This window comes from Gossypium hirsutum, chromosome D12, assembly GCF_007990345.1.
Source record: "Gossypium hirsutum isolate 1008001.06 chromosome D12, Gossypium_hirsutum_v2.1, whole genome shotgun sequence".
Taxonomy (NCBI): Eukaryota; Viridiplantae; Streptophyta; class Magnoliopsida; order Malvales; family Malvaceae; genus Gossypium; species Gossypium hirsutum.
Window position 1 is genome coordinate 25,933,070 of NC_053448.1, and position 11,304 is coordinate 25,944,373.

General features: G+C 40.3%; 1 non-coding gene across 1 annotated transcript; it reads right to left on the bottom strand.

Annotated features, from left to right (window-relative positions):
• Window positions 1-495: 495 nt before the first annotated feature.
• Window positions 496-601, bottom strand: LOC121224745 (small nucleolar RNA R71). Its single transcript, XR_005922490.1, has one exon. It is a non-coding gene; the product is annotated as a small nucleolar RNA R71 (small nucleolar RNA).
• Window positions 602-11,304: the final 10,703 nt, after the last annotated feature.

Sequence of the window (11,304 nt, forward strand, 5' to 3'; positions counted from 1 at the left end):
GACAAAGAAGAAGACAACCAGTTCAGAGAATGAGTGAAGAGATGAACTTTGAAAATCAAAATCAAGGAAACAGAGCAAATCATGCTCAAAATCTTATACTTATTGCTAATGATAGGGATACAACTCTAAGACAGTATGTCTTGCCATTATTTCATGAGCTTAATTCGGGTATTAGGAGACCCAAAATTGAGGCATAACAATTCGAGTTGAAGCCAGTCATGTTCAAATGCTTCAGAGAGTAGGCCAATTTAGTGGAATGCATAATGAAGATCCTCACCCTCACCTCAAATTGTTTATGGAGGCGAGCGATTCCTTCAAGTTATCAGGAGTACCCAAAAAATGCTAAGATTAAATTTATTCCCATACTCACTAAGGGATGGAGCTCGAGCCTGGTTGAACTCATTGCCACCAAATTACATCACCACATGGTAAGAGTTAACAGAACTATTCCTTATGAAGTACTTATGAAGTACATCCCACCTAGCAAGAATGATAAGTTGCAGAATGAGATTACTACCTTCAAATAGATTGATGATGAATCCTTGTATAAGGCGTGGGAAAGATTTAAAGAACTAATACGAAGATACCCTCATCATTAAATCCTGCATTGCATCCAATTAGAGATGTTCTATAACGGTCACAATGCTCACACAAGGATGGTAGTAGACGCTTCTACTAATGGTGCTCTTTTTTCTAAGTCCTATAATGAGGCTTATGAAATCATTAAGAGAATTGCCAGCAACAATTAACAATTATAACATCCCATTTTTCAGTGGTGTCAAAAACAGTGGTTTTGAGACGACTACTTTGACATAACGATTCGTACATATTATTTATTTAATATTTACGAGGTCATTAAGGTCGTATTAAAATTTGGTTATAATGTTTTACCATTTAGTTGGTTGATTTAGTAAAAAGGACTAAATCGTAAAAGCTACAAAAGGAGAATTCCATTAATTAAAGGTGTTAAATGTCAAAAAGGACTACATGGTATAGAATGATTGATTTTGTGAATTGGATGAAACTATTGTTTTAGCTCGCGAGCATGTTGACAGTTGTGGAAAAAAAAGATCCCAGAGTAGTTCATGTGCTTTTGCGATTACTGCAAACCAGTCTAGTAAGTTTTTTTACTAGTGATTTGAAATATTTATGTGTCTCTAAATGATGGATTTAACAATGTTTGACAGTGAAATTTAACGTATTGAATGTACGGATACGGGCATCGTGCCTAGCAGGCTATATGTCAGTGATTTAAATGGGCTTATTGCCTAGCAGGCTTTAAGCCGGTGAAATGTTTCAAGTCTTGAGCATAGCATGCTTTAGGTCAGTGAAATGTTTTAGGCCTTGTGCCTAGCAGGCTTCATGCCGGTGAACGATTCATTCTAAATATCGATGAATAGAGAATTTTTCAAATGACGACTTGAAAAAGGATCAAAATCACTGTACAATTCATTTTTCACTTGCTGTGAACTGTGTCTGACAGGATTTGGGATGCTCTAAATGATTTTTTGTTATGTTATGCTTAATTTGGTAAGATTATTGTTTTTTTACGAGCTTACTAAGTTTCAAGTAAACTTACTTCTATTTGTCCTTTGTTTTATAGATTTTGTTTTGCGTTTCGCTGTTAGGGAGATCGGATTGTAACACCCCGAACCCGAAACCGACACCGGAGTCGAACACGAGGTGTTAACTGACTTTAACCCCTTATAAAATTTATTTTCCAGACACTGCCCAATCTGTGTACTAGTCGTTTTAAAAATCATATCTTGAGTTTCGTAACTCAAAAATCAGTTTCGTAATTTTTCCCAGAAACTAGACTCATGTGCCCATCTATGTATTTTTTTCTAGAATTTTTGGTCGGGCCAATTAGTACAGTTTATTAGTCAAAGTCTCCCATGTTGCAGGGGTCGACTACACTGACCTTTGCCCATTACGACTTGGATATCTCCCTGCACGGGGCTTCAATACTGATGCCGTTTGTTTCTATGAAAACTAAACTCAGAGAGGAATCTGTACATATATGGTACGACCCCTAATTATCTCTGGTTAATTTATAATGAATTTCCAAATTCAGAGCAGGGAATCCAGAAACCGTTCTGACACTGTCCCACAAAAATCTGATTATCTCTTAATATACTGCCCATATGATCTTTTCGTTACTTCCTCATGAAAACAGACTCATCGAGCTTCGATTACATAATTTATTCATCAATTAATTCCACTCCTACTATTTTTAGTGATTTTTCAATCTCATGACACTGCTGCTGCCAGCATCTGTTACGAAAGTAACTAGGTCCATTTCATGCCTACCCTTGATCCAACTCAATCGAACATTCGTGCCATTTTCGCATGGCTTAAAGTTTACATGCCAAAGTTCAAACACAACGTAATAGCTTATACATGCCAAAATGTTCTTCTAAGCCAACTAAGAAGAAAGTACCAAAACTTGCTATCCGGTGTGATGACTTCGATGACGGCCTGACCCCGCAAAAAATAGATGAGTCCAAGCAACCTATAATGGGTGACAAGGAAACACCGAGTGAGTTTATAACTCAGTAAGTCATAAGCAATGCACTACCATCCATCAATAACATTATCACAAGAGGAAACAAAATGGAACGAGACAATTTACTCCATCCATACCGAACCATACCATAGTTCCTCCAACCTATCGATTCAATTTCATATCAATTCATGCATTCACATTCCATATACTCATCAATAGGACATTGAAGCATTTTCATAAATCAATTTATTTTCGTTACAATCAAAAGACTAAACGGCCTTTCACCCATCCTACGATAAATTTTATGTACGTGACTTCAAGTATATTTGTCACATAGGTTCAAACTTACCGAGCTCAACACCAAGTATAAGCATAGCACCTATTAGCCATGTACTCAAGACACTTACCCGATCCGCTGTCCGCGATCGACTCAATAGTGTCGCACACATAGTGTCCATAATGATTCACGAATGTATATTGAGTCCGCACACTCAGTGCTATATAATCAACTCGCACACTTAGTGCTACGTAATCAAATCGCACACTTAGTGCTACATAGTCAAACTCGCACACTTAGTGCCGCATGGTCAATTCGCACACTTAGTGCATCATATTCATTTCGCACACTTAGTGCAACATAGTCAAATCGCACACTTAGTGCTGTACAATTTAATCCCGCGCACTTAGCGCCAATCTCATGGTCATAAATGGTTATACCCGCACGTTCAGTGCCGAGATCAACAACTCAGTACATCTTACCTCTTTTCTTTTCATTCAACAATTTCATCATCACATACATACATGCATATATATATATGTATATTTATTCATTCCATTCAGCATCAATACATAAACATTATGACCATTTGAAATAATGCCAACTACATGCTTAATGACTTACCTCGTGTTGGGTAAGACGGTTCCAACTCGGCTACTCGATGACCTTTTCTTTGCCTTTGCTCGATTCACCTCCTTTAACTCCTTGAGCTAAATCAAACAAATTTAACTCATTAAAGTCTCATTTTGCTAGCTTATGGCCGAATATGACAAGGAGTTTGATGGGTCATATGGCCACCTTTTAGCTCAAATACACAATGGTCATATGCATTTTTAATCACATCAAATGATTCAATACAATTCACTCGAACATCAAAAGAGAACCTCAAGGTACTTAGTCCATATACACATTAGACATTAGAGTCACATATGTACGAATTCACGAATCGAATTCGACATATTAGCTAATTTTCCCTTTAGCCGAACCTTCTAAGTCAAGATAAAGCCATCAACATGCTTACCTTTGGCCGAACATACACATCAACTTAGGTGCTCATTTATGTGGCCGAACACACACATGTCTATGTTAAGGCCGATTGCAACACTCAATACATTCTACAACTATGGACACTTGCATTGACTAAACACCATTTCTATTATTTTTACTCAAAAGCCGAATGCCTCTCAAGCCCTAAGCTCATGATCCTTTCATCATTAAGCAAGTGTTATAGCACAACTAACATCCATTTTCAATTTGAACACCAACATAAAAATATTAAACATGAAAATCCATAGCCGAAACCTATACATGACATTACTCATTCCACCCATCGAAACAATATTTGTTCAAGACATCAAGCATTTTTATTTGGGTATTACATATATGAGCATTTAGAATTTATATTTTTAGCAAGATCAATTTCTTTCCTCAACACATTCTTCATCAAAACTTAAAGGAAGTAATCAAATTTCCTTCTTTAATAGCCATAGCCGAATGCTCCATCCATCCATCAAAGTTAAAAATTTTGCATGGTCTAAGTAAGAACCATGATAATTAACCTAAAACAAGCTAAAATTTCACAACTTTAACACAATATACTAACCTTATTAAGCATTCAAATGGCCGAAAGTTCTTTGCCCCTATTCCTTCCTTCAATTCGGCCAAGAAGACAAGGATGAAGCCTTTTTTTTTCATTTGCTTTCTTTTTATTCTTTTCTTTTATTCATTAAATCCCACAACCCAATATCAATTTCACAAATATATTGCCCATCATCAACCCACCTTGGCCGGCCACTATAAGGAAATTGGGCAATTTGACATGCAAGTCCACCTTTGTGTTGACATGCACTAATAAGCCCTTTAAAATTAGCCTATCATATTTTACCATGTCTCATGTTGATCCCTATTTAATAATTCCTCATGCAGTTGGCAAAATTAGGGAATGAAACTTCCACATATGCATGTACACACATAATAAACGTAGAATATAACAATTCATTATTTTCATAACTCGGTTTTGTGGTCCCGAAACCACTTCCCGACTAGGGTCAATTTTGGGCTGTCACAACTCTCCCCCACTTAAGAAATTTTCGTCCCCGAAAATCTTACCGGTAAATAGGTTTGGGTATCGTTCTTTCATCGAGCTCTCGGTTTCCCAAGTAGCTTCCTCGATCCCGTGTTTGAGCCATAACACTTTTACTAGGGGAACTCTTTTGTTTCGCAACTCCTTCACTTCACGAGCTAGGACACGCATCGGCTCTTCTTCATAACTCATATCAGCCTGAATTTCAACCTCTGACGGACTAATTATGTGCGAAGGATCAGATCTATAGCGCCGAAGCATCGAAACATGAAAGACATCGTGAATCTTTTCAAGTTCAGGGGGCAAAATCAATCTATATGCAACCGGCCCCACTCGTTCGGAAATTTCGTACGGCCCAATGAATCTCGGGCTCAACTTGCCTTTACGGCCAAATCTGAGTACCTTCTTCCAAGGTGACACTTTAAGAAACACTTTATCTCCCACCTGATATTCAATGTCCTTTCGTTTTAAATCCGCATACGATTTTTGACGATCTGTGGCTACCTTCAGACTTTCGCGGATTACCTTTACTTTTGTTCGGCATCTTTAATCAAATCAACTCCGAAAATTTTACTTTCACCGAGCTCGGTCCAAAACAATGGCGTACGGCATTTACGACCGTACAAAGCCTCATAAGGTGCCATCTTAATACTTGATTGAAAACTATTGTTGTAAGCGAATTCAATCAAAGGTAGATACCGTTCCCATGAACTACTGAACTCGAGGATGCAACATCTCAACATATCCTCAAGTATCTGAATTATCCGCTCGGATTGACCATCGGTTTGGGGGTGAAAAGCGGTGCTAAAATGCAGCTTGGTACCCAAAGCTTCTTGCAATTTCTTCCAAAATTGTGAGGTAAATCTCGGATCTCTATCCGACACGATAGAAATAGGTACTCCATGTAATCTCACAATCTGAGAGACATACAATTCGGCTAGTTTATCCAATGAAAGATCCGTACGCACGGGGATAAAGTGAGCCGACTTAGTCAGTCTATCAACCACAACCCAAATTGCATCCTTCTTACTTGTTGACAATGGCAGTCCGGACACAAAGTCCATTGTGACTCGGTCCCATTTCCACTCGGGTATCATGATCGGCTGAAGTAACCCTGAAGGCACTTGATGTTCCGCTTTCACTTGTTGACATATTAAACATCTCGAAACAAAGTCGGAGATGTCTCGTTTCATACCATGCCACCAAAACCGACGTTTCAAGTCGTTGTACATTTTCGTGCTCCCCGGGTGAATTGACATTCGGCTACAATGGGCTTCGTTCAGAATCATCGGAATGAGTTCCGAATTCCTTGGAACACACAAACGACTTCTAAACCTCAAACAACCATCATCATCAATCTGACACTCCGATTCCTTGTTCGGAACACACTCAGCTCGTTTTGCAACCAATTCATCATCGACTTTCTGAGCTTCACGAATTTGATGAGTCAATAATGGTTTGGCTTTTAATTCAGCTACTAACACATTGTCAGGTAGAACAGACAAGTGTACATTCATCGCTCGCAAAGCAAACAGTGATTTCCGGCTTAAGGCGTCCGCAACCACATTAGCCTTTCCCGGGTGGTAATCAATGACAAGCTCGTAATCTTTCAACAACTCAAGCCAACGTCTTTGTCGCAGATTCAAGTCTCGTTGAGTCATCAAATATTTGAGACTTTTGTGATCCGAAAACACATGGCACTTCTCACCAAACAAATAATGTCGCCATATTTTCAATGCAAACACAATGGCGGCTAGTTCGAGATCATGGGTCGGATAATTTCTCTCGTGTGGCTTCAATTGTCTCGACGCATAGGCCACAACTCGACCTTCTTGCATCAATATGCAACCCAACCCAAGTAGGGATGCGTCACTATAAATGACAAACTCTTTACCCGATTCGGGTTGAACCAAAATTGGAGCTTCAGTCAAATGAGTTTTCAGTTGATCGAAGCTTTTCTGACATTTCTCCATCCATTCGAACTTAACATCCTTTTGAAGTAGCTTCGTCATTGGTGTGGCTATCATCGAGAAACCTTTGACAAATCGTCGGTAATAACCGGCGAGCCCTAGAAAGCTCCGGACTTCGGTAACATTTCTCGGAGGCTTCCAGTTAAGTATGGCTGAAATTTTGCTCGGGTCAACTCGAATACCCGATGCGGATGCCACATGACCCAAGAAGCTAACCTCTCTTAACCAGAACTCACACTTACTGAACTTAGCATATAACTGCTTATCCCGCAAAATTTGCAACACTAGCCTCAGATGCTCAGCATGTTCGGTCTCATCTCTTGAATAGACCAAGATGTCATCAATAAACACAACTACGAACCGATCCAAATACGGCCTGAAGATCCGATTCATCAAATCCATAAACACCGCAGGGGCATTAGTGAGCCCAAACGGCATCACTAAGAACTCGTAGTGACCGTACCTCATTCTGAAAGCAGTTTTGGGTACGTCCGAATCTCGAATCCGCAACTGATAATAACCCGATCTCAAATCTATCTTTGAAAACACCGATGCTCCCTTTAATTGATCGAACAGATCATCAATACTCGGTAACGGATACTTATTCTTTATCGTCACTTTATTCAGTTGACGATAGTCAATGCACAACCTCATGGTTCCGTCCTTCTTTTTCACGAACAATACTGGTGCACCCCAAGGTGAGAAACTCGGTCGAGCGAAACCTCTATCCGTCAATTCTTGCAACTGAGCTTTCAACTCTTTTAACTCGGTTAGTGCCATACGATACGGAGCGATCGAAATTGGCGTAGTTCCAGGTACAAGCTCAATACCAAACTCTACCTCCCGAACAGGTGGCAAACCCGGTAACTCTTCAGGAAAAACATCCGGGTATTCACAAACCACCGGCACCGATTCGGGTTTCTTTTCTAACTCCTTGTCATCAAGTACATACGCGAGGTATGCTTCGCACCCTTTCCTTACATATTTCTGGGCCAACATTGCTGATATTACAGCTGGCAACCCCCTTAAGTCCGCAGACTCAACTCGGATTATTTCGTTATTTGCGCACCTCAAATCGATAGTCTTGCTTTTGCAATTCACAACCGCATCATGCGCGGTTAACCAATCCAAACCAAGAATAACATCAAACTCGTCGAACGGCAAAAGCATCAAATCGGCCGGAAAACAGGATTCTCGGATTATTAGAGGGCATCTCTTACACACTTTATCAACAAGTACGCATTGACCCAAAGGGTTTGATACTCGAATTACGAGCTGAGTAGACTCAACAGGTAGAGTCTTACTGGTTGCTAAGGTTTCGCATACATATGAATGAGTAGAACCAGGGTCAATCAATGCAATCACATTAGTATCAAAGAGAGCGAAGGTACCAGTGATGACGTCGGGGGAGGATGCCTCCTCTCGTGCGCGAATGGCATATGCTCTAGCAGGAGTACGGTTCTCGGCTCGATCGGCCGTATCAGAGGCCCCCTCTGACTACCACCCTGCCTCCTAAAATTCTCGGTGGTCTACCTCTAGATGTCACTCCACTAGGTCTTGCACCTTGAATCTTATTCTTCTTATCCAGCTCCGTGCAATCTCTAATGAAGTGGTCCTTCGAACCGCATCCGTAACAGGCCCTGCTAGTAGACTTGCCCCAACATTCACCTAGGTGTCGTCTTCCACATTGGGGACATTCAGGTTTCTCGTGACGATTATTGCCCACACTAGCTACCGAAGTAGCTCGGGAGCCCATCGATGGTCTTGTACTGATGGAAATTCCCGCAGTCGCCCTCGACTTATTAATGTCCTCCCTGAACTTCTTTACAGCTGAGAACGGAGCTTTACCCGTCGATCTTTTACGATAATCTCTAGCTTCAATTCAGCCTTCCTCTTCTCCTTTCCAAGTTCTTCCGCCTTGCAGGCTCGTTCGACTAGTGTTACGAATTCTTTTATTTCCAAAATACCCATTAGTAGCTTTAAATCTTCATTCAATCCTTCCTCGAATCTTTTGCACATAGCAACCTCATCAGCTACACACTCCCGGCATACCTACTGAGTCTTACGAATTCATGTTCGTATTCAGATACAGTCATACGGCCTTGCTTGAGTTCCAAGAACTCCTTACGCTTCTGATCAATGAACCGTTGGCTAATAAATTTCTTTCGAATTCCGTTTGAAAGAAGTCCCAAGTTACTCGCTCGTTCGGGACTATGGAAATCAAGGTCCTCCACCAATAGTAGGCTGAGTCTCGCAACAAGATACAGCACATTTTAGACATTCGTCGGTGTGCATGACAATTCATCGAACACTCGAATGGTGTTATCAAGCCAGAACTCGGCCCTTTCGGCATCATCAGTTACTATGGCCTTGAACTCCTCGGCCCCACGCTTCCTAATCAAGTCTACAGGTGGCTTACTCAGCCTCACAGGATCAGCGACTGATGGCATTACAGGCTCTTGGGGTGGATTATTCAAATTTGGGAATTGTTGGACAGCCGGGTTGGTTCGGGCATATTGCACGACCCACTCATTCATCATGGTAAAGAAGGCTTGTTTAGCCCCTCACCTTGATTATTCGCAGATGACTGAGGTTCAACAGGCGGCGTCCCTTGTGCAGGAGCAGCCGCTACGCTCTCAAGGTCATCCGCTAGGGTTCTTTCTTCACCGGGGTCCATTTACTAATCAAAACAAAAACATTTCAACCGTCAGAAGTCATCACACATTTAAACATTAACATTCGGCATGTATAGCTAGACTCATACGCGCTATGGTAGTCCTAGAACCGACTAAACCATAGCTCTGATACCAATCAAATGTAACACCCGAACCCGAAACCGACACCGGAGTCGAACACGAGGTGTTAACTGACTTTAACCCCTTATAAAATTTATTTTCCAGACACTGCCCAATCTGTGTACTAGTCGTTTTAAAAATCATATCTTGAGTTTCGTAACTCGAAAATCAGTTTCGTAATTTTCCCAGAAACTAGACTCATGTTCCCATCTATGTATTTTTTTCTAGAATTTTTGGTTGGGCCAATTAGTACAGTTTATTAGTCAAAGTCTCCCATGTTGCAGGGGTCGACTACACTGACCTTTGCCCATTACGACTTGGATATCTCCCTGCACAGGGCTTCAATACTGATGCCGTTTGTTTCTATGAAAACTAGACTCAGAGAGGAATCTGTACATATATGGTACGACCCCTATTTATCTCTGGTTAATTTATAATGAATTTCAAAAGTCGGAGCAGGGAATCCAGAAACCGTTCTGGCCTGTCCCACAAAAATCTGATTATCTCTTAATATACTGCCCATATGATCTTTTCGTTACTTCCTCATGAAAACAGACTCATCGAGCTTCGATTACATAATTTATTCATCAATTAATTCCACTCCTACTATTTTTAGTGATTTTCAATCTCATGACGCTGCTGCTGCCAGCATCTGTTACGAAAGTAACTAGGTCCATTTCATGCCTACCCTTGATCCAACTCAATCGAACATTCGTGCCATTTTCGCATGGCTTAAAGTTTACATGCCAAAGTTCAAACATAACGTAATAGCTTATACATGCCAAAATGTTCTTCTAAGCCAACTAAGAAGAAAGTACCAAAACTTGCTATCCGGTGTGATGACTTCGATGACGGCCTGACCCCGCAAAAAATAGATGAGTCCAAGCAACCTATAATGGGTGACAAGGAAACACCGAGTGAGTTTATAACTCAGTAAGTCATAAGCAATGCACTACCATCCATCAATAACATTATCACAAGAGGAAACAAAATGGAACGAGACAATTTACTCCATCCATACCGAACCATACCATAGTTCCTCCAACCTATCGATTCAATTTCATATCAATTCATGCATTCACATTCCATATACTCATCAATAGGACATTGAAGCATTTCATAAATCAATTTATTTCGTTACAATCAAACGACTAAACGGCCTTTCACCCATCCTACGATAAATTTTATGTACGTGACTTCAAGTATATTTGTCACATAGGTTCAAACACGAGTCAAAAAAAAACAAAATAAAAAACTACCGAGCTCCACGACCAAGTCGCAACATAAATAAGAATAAGTCACAAGTATATAGCCATAGTGCTACGTAATCAAATCGCACACTTAGTGCTACATAGTCAACTCGCACACTTAGTGCCGCATGGTCAATTCGCACACTTAGTGCATCATATTCAGTTCGCCCACTTAGTGCAACATAGTCAAATCGCACACTTAGTGCTGTACAATTTAATCCGGCACTTAGCGCAATCTCATGTCATAAATGGTTATACCCGCACGTCAGTGCCGAATCAACAACTCAGTACATCTTACCTCTTTTCTTTTATTCACAATTTATCATAACATACATGCATATATATTATGTTATTTATTATTCCATTCAGCATAATACATAACATAGACATTTGAAATAATACAACTACATGCTTAATGACTTA